Source organism: Eubalaena glacialis, chromosome X (assembly GCF_028564815.1).
Source record: "Eubalaena glacialis isolate mEubGla1 chromosome X, mEubGla1.1.hap2.+ XY, whole genome shotgun sequence".
Classification (NCBI taxonomy): domain Eukaryota; kingdom Metazoa; phylum Chordata; class Mammalia; order Artiodactyla; family Balaenidae; genus Eubalaena; species Eubalaena glacialis.
In genome coordinates, this window is record NC_083736.1 from 277,073 (window position 1) to 286,217 (window position 9,145).

Consider the following 9,145-nt stretch of genomic DNA (forward strand, 5'->3'; position numbering starts at 1 on the left):
CCCTCTCCTGAACACCTGCCACCTGGAGTGACTAGATAGTTTGACCACCCTGGGTCAGACTTTGATTTAAGGGCACAAGTTCTCCTTGGAATCCTGGTGAGAACTCTGGGCTCCCTGCCCTGAGGCAACAGTGTGGAGGAGAACTTTCTCTTCGTGGTTTGCAGAATGCATAAGAAACCATTGAACTGTGCTTCTTCCTACAGTTCTCTGAGACTCAAACCAGTTAAGTTAAAGGAGAACATTAGATCATTGATTCAGTTGCTCATTCAAAAATGTGGATTATTTACAGGGTGCTGGGACTCACTGGCTCACGGGGAGAGCATGGCCCCTGATCTCCTGCAGGAGTGAGGAGTATCACACTCACCAGGTGGTGACCCTGTACCACGTGAAGTTCCAGGGAGCATCCTGGGGGTCCCTCTCCACCCACCCACCCCTCCACCCCTCCACCCATCTACCCATCAATTAATCATCTATCTGGTCACCCATCTAATTCATCTCACCAGGTGGTGACCATGCAGTATGCAAAGTTCCGGGGGGCATCATGGGGGTCCCTCTCCACCCACCCACCCAGCCACCCATCTACCCATCTATTTATCATCTATCCGCTCACCCATCTAATTCATCTCTCCATCCATCCATCCACCCATCCCTCATCTGCCCATCTATTATCCATCCTTATATCCGTCTCTCCATCCACCTATCCTGGAATCCTGGCCAGGGCAGCTGGAGGGACGGTGACATCGACAATGTCACAATCAAGACCAGAGTTCAGGAGAAGGAAGAGTGAACTGGGAGTGTCTCCCTGTGTGTGTGTCTGTGTCTTTTTCCAAATCTCCCCTCTGTAAGAACACCAGTCACCTTGGGTTGGGGGCCATCCGGGTCCAGTAAGACCTCATCTTAACTGATGACACCTGTGATGACGCTAGTTCCCAATAAGCCCACATTCTGAGGTACCAGGGATCAGGACTTTGACATATGAATTTTTTGGTGAGGGGACACCATTCAGCCCATGACACCTGTGATCCACCAGAAGTCAAGGTGAATTTCCAGTGCATTACGTGTCGTAGACGGTGGCAGAAATGATACCAATGTTGCATCGGGCAGATGTGCAGGTCTTGCTAAAGATAAGCTGCTCAGATGGAGAGGAATTGGCACTAAAATGGTGACAACATGGCAGACTTGCTCCTTGAAGCACAGGTCGTATTTGGAAAGGAGGAGGAAAGAAGAAAGAAAAGTCTTGGTTAGAAGTGGTGGGAGAGGGGGTGGAGAAGGAAAGACACTCTTTAAGAATCAAAGTGCAACCATATGGTCCGGCAATCCCACTCCTGGGCATATATCCAGAAAAAACTCTAATTAGAAAAGATACACGCACCCCAGTGTTCATTGCAGCACTAGTCACAATAGCCAAGACATGGAAACAACCTAAATGTCCATGGACAGAGGGATGGATAAAGAAGATGTGGTACATTTATACACAACGGAATACTACTCAGCCATAAAGAAGAAGGAAATAATGCCATTTGCAGCAACATGGATGGGCTTGGAGGGCATGATACTTAGTGAACTAAGTCAGACAGAGAAAGACAAATACTGTATGTTATCACTTATATGTGGAATCTAAAAAATGCCAGAAACTAGTGTATATAACAAAACAAGAAGCAGACTCACAGATACAGAGAAGAAACTCGTGGTTACTAGTGGGAAGAGGGAAGGGAGATGGGCAAGATAAGGGAAGGAGATTAAGAGGTACAAACTCTTATGTATAAAATAAATAAGCTACAAGGATACATTGTACAGTACAGGGAATAGAGCCAATCTTTTATAATCAGTTTAAAGGCAGTATAACCTATAAAAATTGTGAATCCCTATGTTGCACACCTGTAACTTATATAATATTATAAATCAACTTTACTTCAATAAAAAATAATGAAAATACAAAGATGACAATGTCCTCATTTCATCTGGGGAACATTAAGTTGGTTGCCACGAGTACAGTTCACGAGAAACACCCATGATTTGCCTGGAAAACGTAGGCAGTTAGTCACTTTCAGAGAATGTGACTTCAAAGTTGAAATAGAGCATAACAAAAATGATGAGACTTTAGCATGTGTTTTATTGACTCACCCAAGACAGGAGAATATGAGAGATCAAAGCCTTCTCCCGGCCGTGGTTTCCCACTAACGCAGCGCTGAGCCCCGTGGGCTGTGAAGTTAATTGTGGTCGCAGGTGACTTGGCCCAGGCAGGCGGGCTGTGAGTGCCCCTCTTCCTGCCCTGTTGTGTGGGTAGGTGGCGCCCCCCGGCTCTCGCGGGGGCCTGTGACTGTCTGAGGGCCCCTGGAAATTCCAGACGGAAGTATTTTTGCATTCAGGAAATAAAGTCTTTTAAGTTCAGCAGAGACTTGGAGTGGGATTCCCGTTCAGAGAGGTAACCAGCGGTGAGTGGGTGGGAAGAGAGGGTTAACTCCCCGGGTTCCCATCGTAGACAGCCGGACCCAGGCAGGACGCCTAACTTCCCCGTGGCTCCGTTTCCTGACGCATACACAGGCGTGATGCCGCGGGAGCCTAGTTGGGGGTTTACCCCCAGGTTTGATCGAGGTCCCGCTCCTGCCTTGTACCTCGCCCATTGCACGTGCTTGTACGTGTAAGATTCTCATGGCTGCTGTCACAAAGCCCCTCAAGCTGAGACAGGCTGGGACCCTGGACCCTTTGCTGCAGGGCTTGCACGTGGACACACCTCTCCTCGACCAGCAAAGCACAAAGGAACTGTAAGGGACTAAAAATAACTGCACGCGTGTGCAGTTGGGGAAAATCTGGGGCAAAAGATAACAAAGAGACCAAAAAACCCAACTGCCACTTCTGAAGAGCCAGGAGCAAAAGCAGGGGGTCGGGAGCGAAAGCAGGGTCCTGGGCATGCCCCCTGCACTCAACACCACCTAAGGGGTGGGCAGCCCACCTAAGCCTCCCCTCCGGCCCGACCCTGGACACACCCCTACCTGCACCCCATAGAAGGAACCAGCTCCCCCGTGCTGCACCTTGGGAAGCAAGTGAGCAAGGCAACCCGTTACTTGTTTTCACTCCCCCCGCTGCAGCAGGGCCCCCATAGAGCCTGGCCTGAATTTCTTGTCTGACCTCCTAGTCAATTTCTATTGATTAAGGAAGCCAAGAACCCGGGTCGGTATCAAAACCGGGTACCTTAAACCAATACGCCTTGACTCATTGACGGTTCTGGAGGCCAGAAATCTGACATGAGTCCCATGAAACTAGAATCAAGCTGTCCGCAGGGCTGGATCCTTCTGGAGGCTCCAAGGGAGACAAAGGTTTCTACGACTTTTCCCAGTGTCTCCTGGTGCCCACGTTCTTAGGTTGGGGGCCCCTTCGTCCATCTTCAAAGCCCATGATGCCGACCTCTGCGTCCATCTTCATGGCCCTTCTCAATTCAAAATTCCCACTGCTTCCCCCTTAGAAGGACCTGAGATGGATGGTGTTTAGGGCCCATCTGGACAATCCAGGGTCCTTAATCACATCCGCAAGGTCTCTTTTGCCTTATAAGGTAACATTCATAGGTTCTGGGGATTAGGACGTGGATGTCTATGGGGACATTATTCTGTCCACCACATGGGGATCAGGGTGTGGACCTCCTTGGGGACATTGTTGTGTCTACCCCAGCCCAGTACTAATCAGGTCCTTGCTGTTTTCGACATTTTTGTTAGACTCACCTTCCTTCAACCCAAATTGTCCCCAAGGGCACTGCCAATGTTTCGTTAGGAGTCTGAGAAAACAAATAGGACGCACTGTAAAGTCAAATCTTGGCCAGGCTCCTCTCAGGGGCTTCTGCATGGTGTAAAGTCAGAAAATGAAACAGAGAAAATAACAGAAGACACAATTTTGAAATAAGTGGCTACTTGGTGCAATGTTTCAGCCGTTCAGTTCGTTGACACTTGTTTCGTGAGCACCCGTCACATGTCCAAGCGGGGGCGTCTAGAAAATCTCCAAGTTCCATTGTGTCTCTCGACCCGATGACAGTCTGGAGGTAAAGGCATGGGACCATTTAGTGGGGAGTAACCAGTGCTGAGTCACAGGGCCCTGAGACCGAGGTCTGAGGGACTCCCGTTCTGCTGGATGCTCAGGTGGACCTCAGTCTGCCTTTGGACCAGCGAGGGTGACTCAAAATCCATTCGGTCAGAGTCTGTACGATAAAGCATCACTCTTCCCACGACTGACACTCAAGCGACAATAAATTATGTTTGTGGACGTGCGTTGAAGGACCGTCAAAGACCACGTGTAGACAAGACATGAACGTGACGGTACCTCATCTCGTTTACAGCAGACATTTCAAATAAACGGATATTGGTAATAAACACCCAGCTAGCGCTTACCACACGCCTGCCATGGTTTTGACATATCGACTCTCACTCTAAGCCCGTCATTGTCACACTTTACAGTGAAGGGAACAGAACGTGCCAAACTCCAGGTTTGTAAGGATTGTGACATGTTTTAAGTGTTTACATTTGCATGGTGACTGCTAACAAAAATCAGCCCCGTTCACGTGCAAATGCAACGCAGCACATGTGTGCTGTTCTCACGGCGTTTTCTGGGTTCTCAGGCTGCTTCATTTGTGGTGCAGTTGGGGGTCTGGTCCCGCAGTGGTAATCGAACATCTTTTGTCTTGCCAGTGTGTCGCTGGCATGTTTTGCGTGGCATCTTTTGCAGACACTGTCAGAAGTTCAGGTTTGTTGTCCTTCACGATTGTGAGTCTGTGGCCCAATGACCCCAGCCCTGCCGACGCCCTGGACAGGTCTGACGACACTTCCATGGCTGAGCCACCTCTCACAGACTTTCAGCTCAGGTCCAAGAACTTCCAGGCTGCAGGAACCGCTGGGACCCCTCCCCGCTTGAGGGTGATGAGAGATTGAAGTGGTGGGTGAGGAGAGGTGGGAGAACTCTTCTGCACACCTGGGGTCACAGCGAGAAGCCAGTTAGTCAATTAAAAGTGCACGTGAAGGGAATGTGTTTGGAGAGCATACGGGTCATTCCAGTTGGTTGACCATTGTCTTCTGTGCTCCTTGAAGACCATGGGGTTATGGTATGGACCGTCCGCTTCATTCAATCACCACGGACTCTAGTGGGAATTAAAAAGCGAACCCATGGCCAGTCAACGAAGCCCCAAGTACACCTGGCCCTTCATGACATCTGCCGCGTTGGTCACATGGCGTGACTGCAGGCACAGGGAGATGGCAGACAAGAGGCCACGCTGGGCTCAGAGCTATCCAGCTTGGTTGGACGGATTAACAAAGCATCGGGATTCCACTTTGCTCTGAATTGTGCGGACAGAACAGCGCCGATTTTATGCAACTCGGGTACTTTGCGTTGGCTAAAAACGTTAGGACGACTATGTTTCTGACTGATGAGAAAATCCTTTCTGCCCCAATGATGCTGGCTGCTCTCAAAGAATATGATTTTTAAATTTTGATACTTTTTGTTTGGGAAGGGTGAGATCATTCTACGAAATTACTAAAGTCAATAAGTCCTCCCATGGGTGTTGGGGGTTTTCAAACTCTTTCTGAAGTAGCCTAGATGTCCTTCAGAACCATTATGTTCCAGCAGGTAGGGTTCTGGCCCCTCTCCTTAGTTCTGCATTAATCTCCTCTGCTTTACTACTTCCAAGTAAATGTCACTTGATCAAAGAGTTCCTCCGCCTCAAAATGCTTAAGAAAACACCCAGTTCAAGAGCTGTTCTACTGGTTGGTCAGTCACTTTATCCATAAAGGAAAAGCTACCAAATACTTACCAGGTGCAGGGCGTTCCTTAAAATTCAGTGAAATTTGCCACAGGGCTATCCCTACCAGACCATGTGGTAGGAGCTGGGCTTCATGTTTGAACAAAATAGACCCGTCCCCACCTAGATCTCTGAGAAACTCCTTTAATGGCTCAGGGTCCCACATGGATTCTTGGTCACCGCCTTTGAGGTCCTGCTGGGTCGTCTGGCTCCTCTTGGCAGCTTCCCTTCCATTTTAACATGATATTTAGATAGCATCCTGCGAGGAATAGAAAATAGATCATTCTGATACATACAGCAAAGAAGCCATAGAAGAGAAGAGAGCGCCATCTTTGTTCTGGGTGGTTGGGGGAAGCTTCTCAAACAGGGGATGCTTCAGATGGGACTTAAGGTGAGAAGGAGGCTGGCTCCACCCACGTGCTCCTTTGAAGTCTATCACAGAACGGGGGTCCTCGGGAGATTATCTTAAATGTGTCTCCAGCACGATAGGTAACAACACACCATGCACTCCTGTATCCACTCCATCCATCACTTCTGCAAACGTGTTGGCAGAATCACTGGGGTAACAGCCCTGATTTCGATGCTGGGAGTGCCACCCTAAGTAGGGTAGATGCACGGCAACCAAGAGTGCGTTCTCCTTGGCATCTGCCCTCCAAGGAGCTCCACATGATGTGCTGTGCAACCAGGACCAACCCTGTGCTTTCAGGTGCAGGTGCCCAGAGCTCGAATCACTCCCGTGAACCCAAGACCATCTTGGCGATAATGCAAACCTTCTTCTGGTCCATTGAGTTCCTTTGGTCCCTTCCATAAATCATCACATTCCAAACTCGGTGGGACACTCAGAAGGAGATGCTATTTTCAGCCTCATTTTCCAGAGGAGGAAATGGAGCTGGTGAGTGCAAGACGGGGGAACAGTATCCACGCCGGGCGTGTCATCCAATCCTGTCGGCGTTGAGCACACAGGGATGTCGCCTCTTCCCTGACAGTCCTTTCTTATCCAGTGTTTGGTAACAGGGAAGTTCCTCTGGGTAGCTGACCTGAGTCCCTCATGCTTTGAAGGCTTGAGCCAATATTTCTTTATTCTGCTCTGGTTTGTTCTCTGGGCTGGAAGGCCACCTGTCGGCCTCTGCGTTTGCCCATGATTCTCCCTCCCTGTGTTTTCCGCCAGCCTCCTGCTGCTTCTGGCCCCAGGAGCCCAAGGGGGCAGCTCTCTGGGGCGCCCGCTGCAGGTCCCAAGCGGGGGTGGGGCGGGCAGCAGAATTCCCACCTGGCATCCTGCAACCTACGTCAGGCATGCTCAGTTTTGGTGCAACGACCCATGAGGGAAAAAAAAGTTCTCTTTTTGTGTTGAAGAATTTAGTCCAGGGGTTCAGCCAGCAGAGGACTCTGTGGGTACAGATATGAATTTAGAAGAATTCCAAATGCATTAACAGAGTGGGAGCCAAATGTTCTTGGAGTGAAGAACCGGCCCTTCCAGATTCTCGGAACATTGGAAACGGGAAGTCCTTCAGGTTGTCTGGAACAGCGGTCCTCAACCAGGGAAGACTCTGTCCCCCAGGGCGCATCTGACGATGTCTGGGGGCAGGTTTGGTTGTGACCACGGTGGTGAGGGGAGCTCCTGGCACCTGGTGGGTGGAGACCAGGGAAGCTGCTCCACACCCCACAGGGCCCTGGACGCCCCTCATCAGAGAGTCCTCCAGCCCCAGATGTCAGTAGGGCCGAGGCTGAGAAACCCTGACTTAGCATGAGAGATTCTGTCAAATTATCTACTACCGATCGATCATCTATCTATCACTCTATCATCTCTCTATATCAATCATCTCTCTATGTACCTATCAGCTATCCATCCATCTATCTATCTGCCTATGGCTGTGGTTCTCAGCCAGGGATGACTTTGCCCCCAGGGGACATATGACAATGTCTGGAGACATTCCCGGTTGTCAGCACGGAGGGGAGGGAAGCTCCTGCCATGTGGTGGGTGGAGACCAGGGAAGCTGCCCCACAGCCCACAGGGCACCGCATCAGAGAGTCGTCCAGCCCCAGATGTCAGCAGTGCTGAGGCTGAGAAACCCTGGATCATTTTACAGATTTGAAACCAGGGATCCAGAGCATGAGGCGTCTGGTCTGGCCAAAGCAGCTGGCCACCCTCCCCTCAGCTCAGCCGTCCTGAGGGGTCTCACCATGCCCTGGTGTTTGGGATGACAGGACTGTGGAAGGGAACAAGGCCGTGCCTGCGTGTCTCCAAGTCTGGCTTTAGCCTTTTGTTCTCCTTGGCTGAGAGGCGTCAGGAGATGATTTCCTTGGCCGCGCCTGCCCCACGGTTACCGGGACGTCCCCGTCTGTGCCGGACCGTACTATTCATCACGGGAATGGCTGGGGCCGGCGGTTCTCCCCGGAACCAGAATTCAGAGTTGAAAACCGCTCAGACGTGGCAGAGACACAAGCCCCATCCTGTGCTTGAGAGTAACTCGAAGGAGGGAGATTGCTGAGGAAAAGAGAGGAAAAATACACTTTTGGGAAACCAGCGTCGAGAAATCATGGTTGTAGTTTTGTATGAGTATCAATCACTTAATGATCAACATAGATAACATCAATACTTTGTATTAATATAATTAATACGTTATATAATATAATATAGTAATCTATTATATTGTTAGTTTCCTGCGGCTGCTACAACAAAGTCCCACCCCTGGCTAAGCAGCAGCAATTCATCCTCTCTCTCAGTTTGGAACCCAGGAGTCCGGGATGGAGGGCTGGGCACAGCTGGCTCCCTCTGGGGGAGCCAGGGGAGATTCTGTCCCAGGTCTCTCTTCTGGCTTCAGGGGCTGCGGTGGTCCTTGGTGTCTTTGACTTGTACACACTGATCTTTCACCCCAATATCCTCTATGTTAGTGTCCAAATTTCCCTCTTCCTCCCAGGATACCAGTTATTGGATTAAGGGTCCACCTCAGTCCACTGTGCCCTCATCTCAACCAATCTCATCTGCAAAGACCCTATTTCCAAATAAGGTCCCATTCTGAGATTTTGGGTGGGTATGGATGTGGAGGGACCCTCTGCACCCCTCCCCAATTATGTGTAATCATTACGTGACAGTAATTAGAGAAGTTACGAAGCTGTGAATGCAGGCTGGGTGACAAGCTTCCTTAATAAGCCCGAAGCCCGGTGTTTCTGCGTGTGTCTTCCAGAAACATCTGAGGGCGTCATCCCCTGGTCAACACCCATTGGTCCTGACCGTACGTGGCCCCTTTCATCAGAAGAACATGGTGGGGCTGGGGTTCTGTCACCCCGCTGCAGAAAGCACTTGAAGACTTGGTGCTATGGGACCCTTTCCGGAAGGCGTCACATCTCCGTGCCGGTGACAGAGCTGGG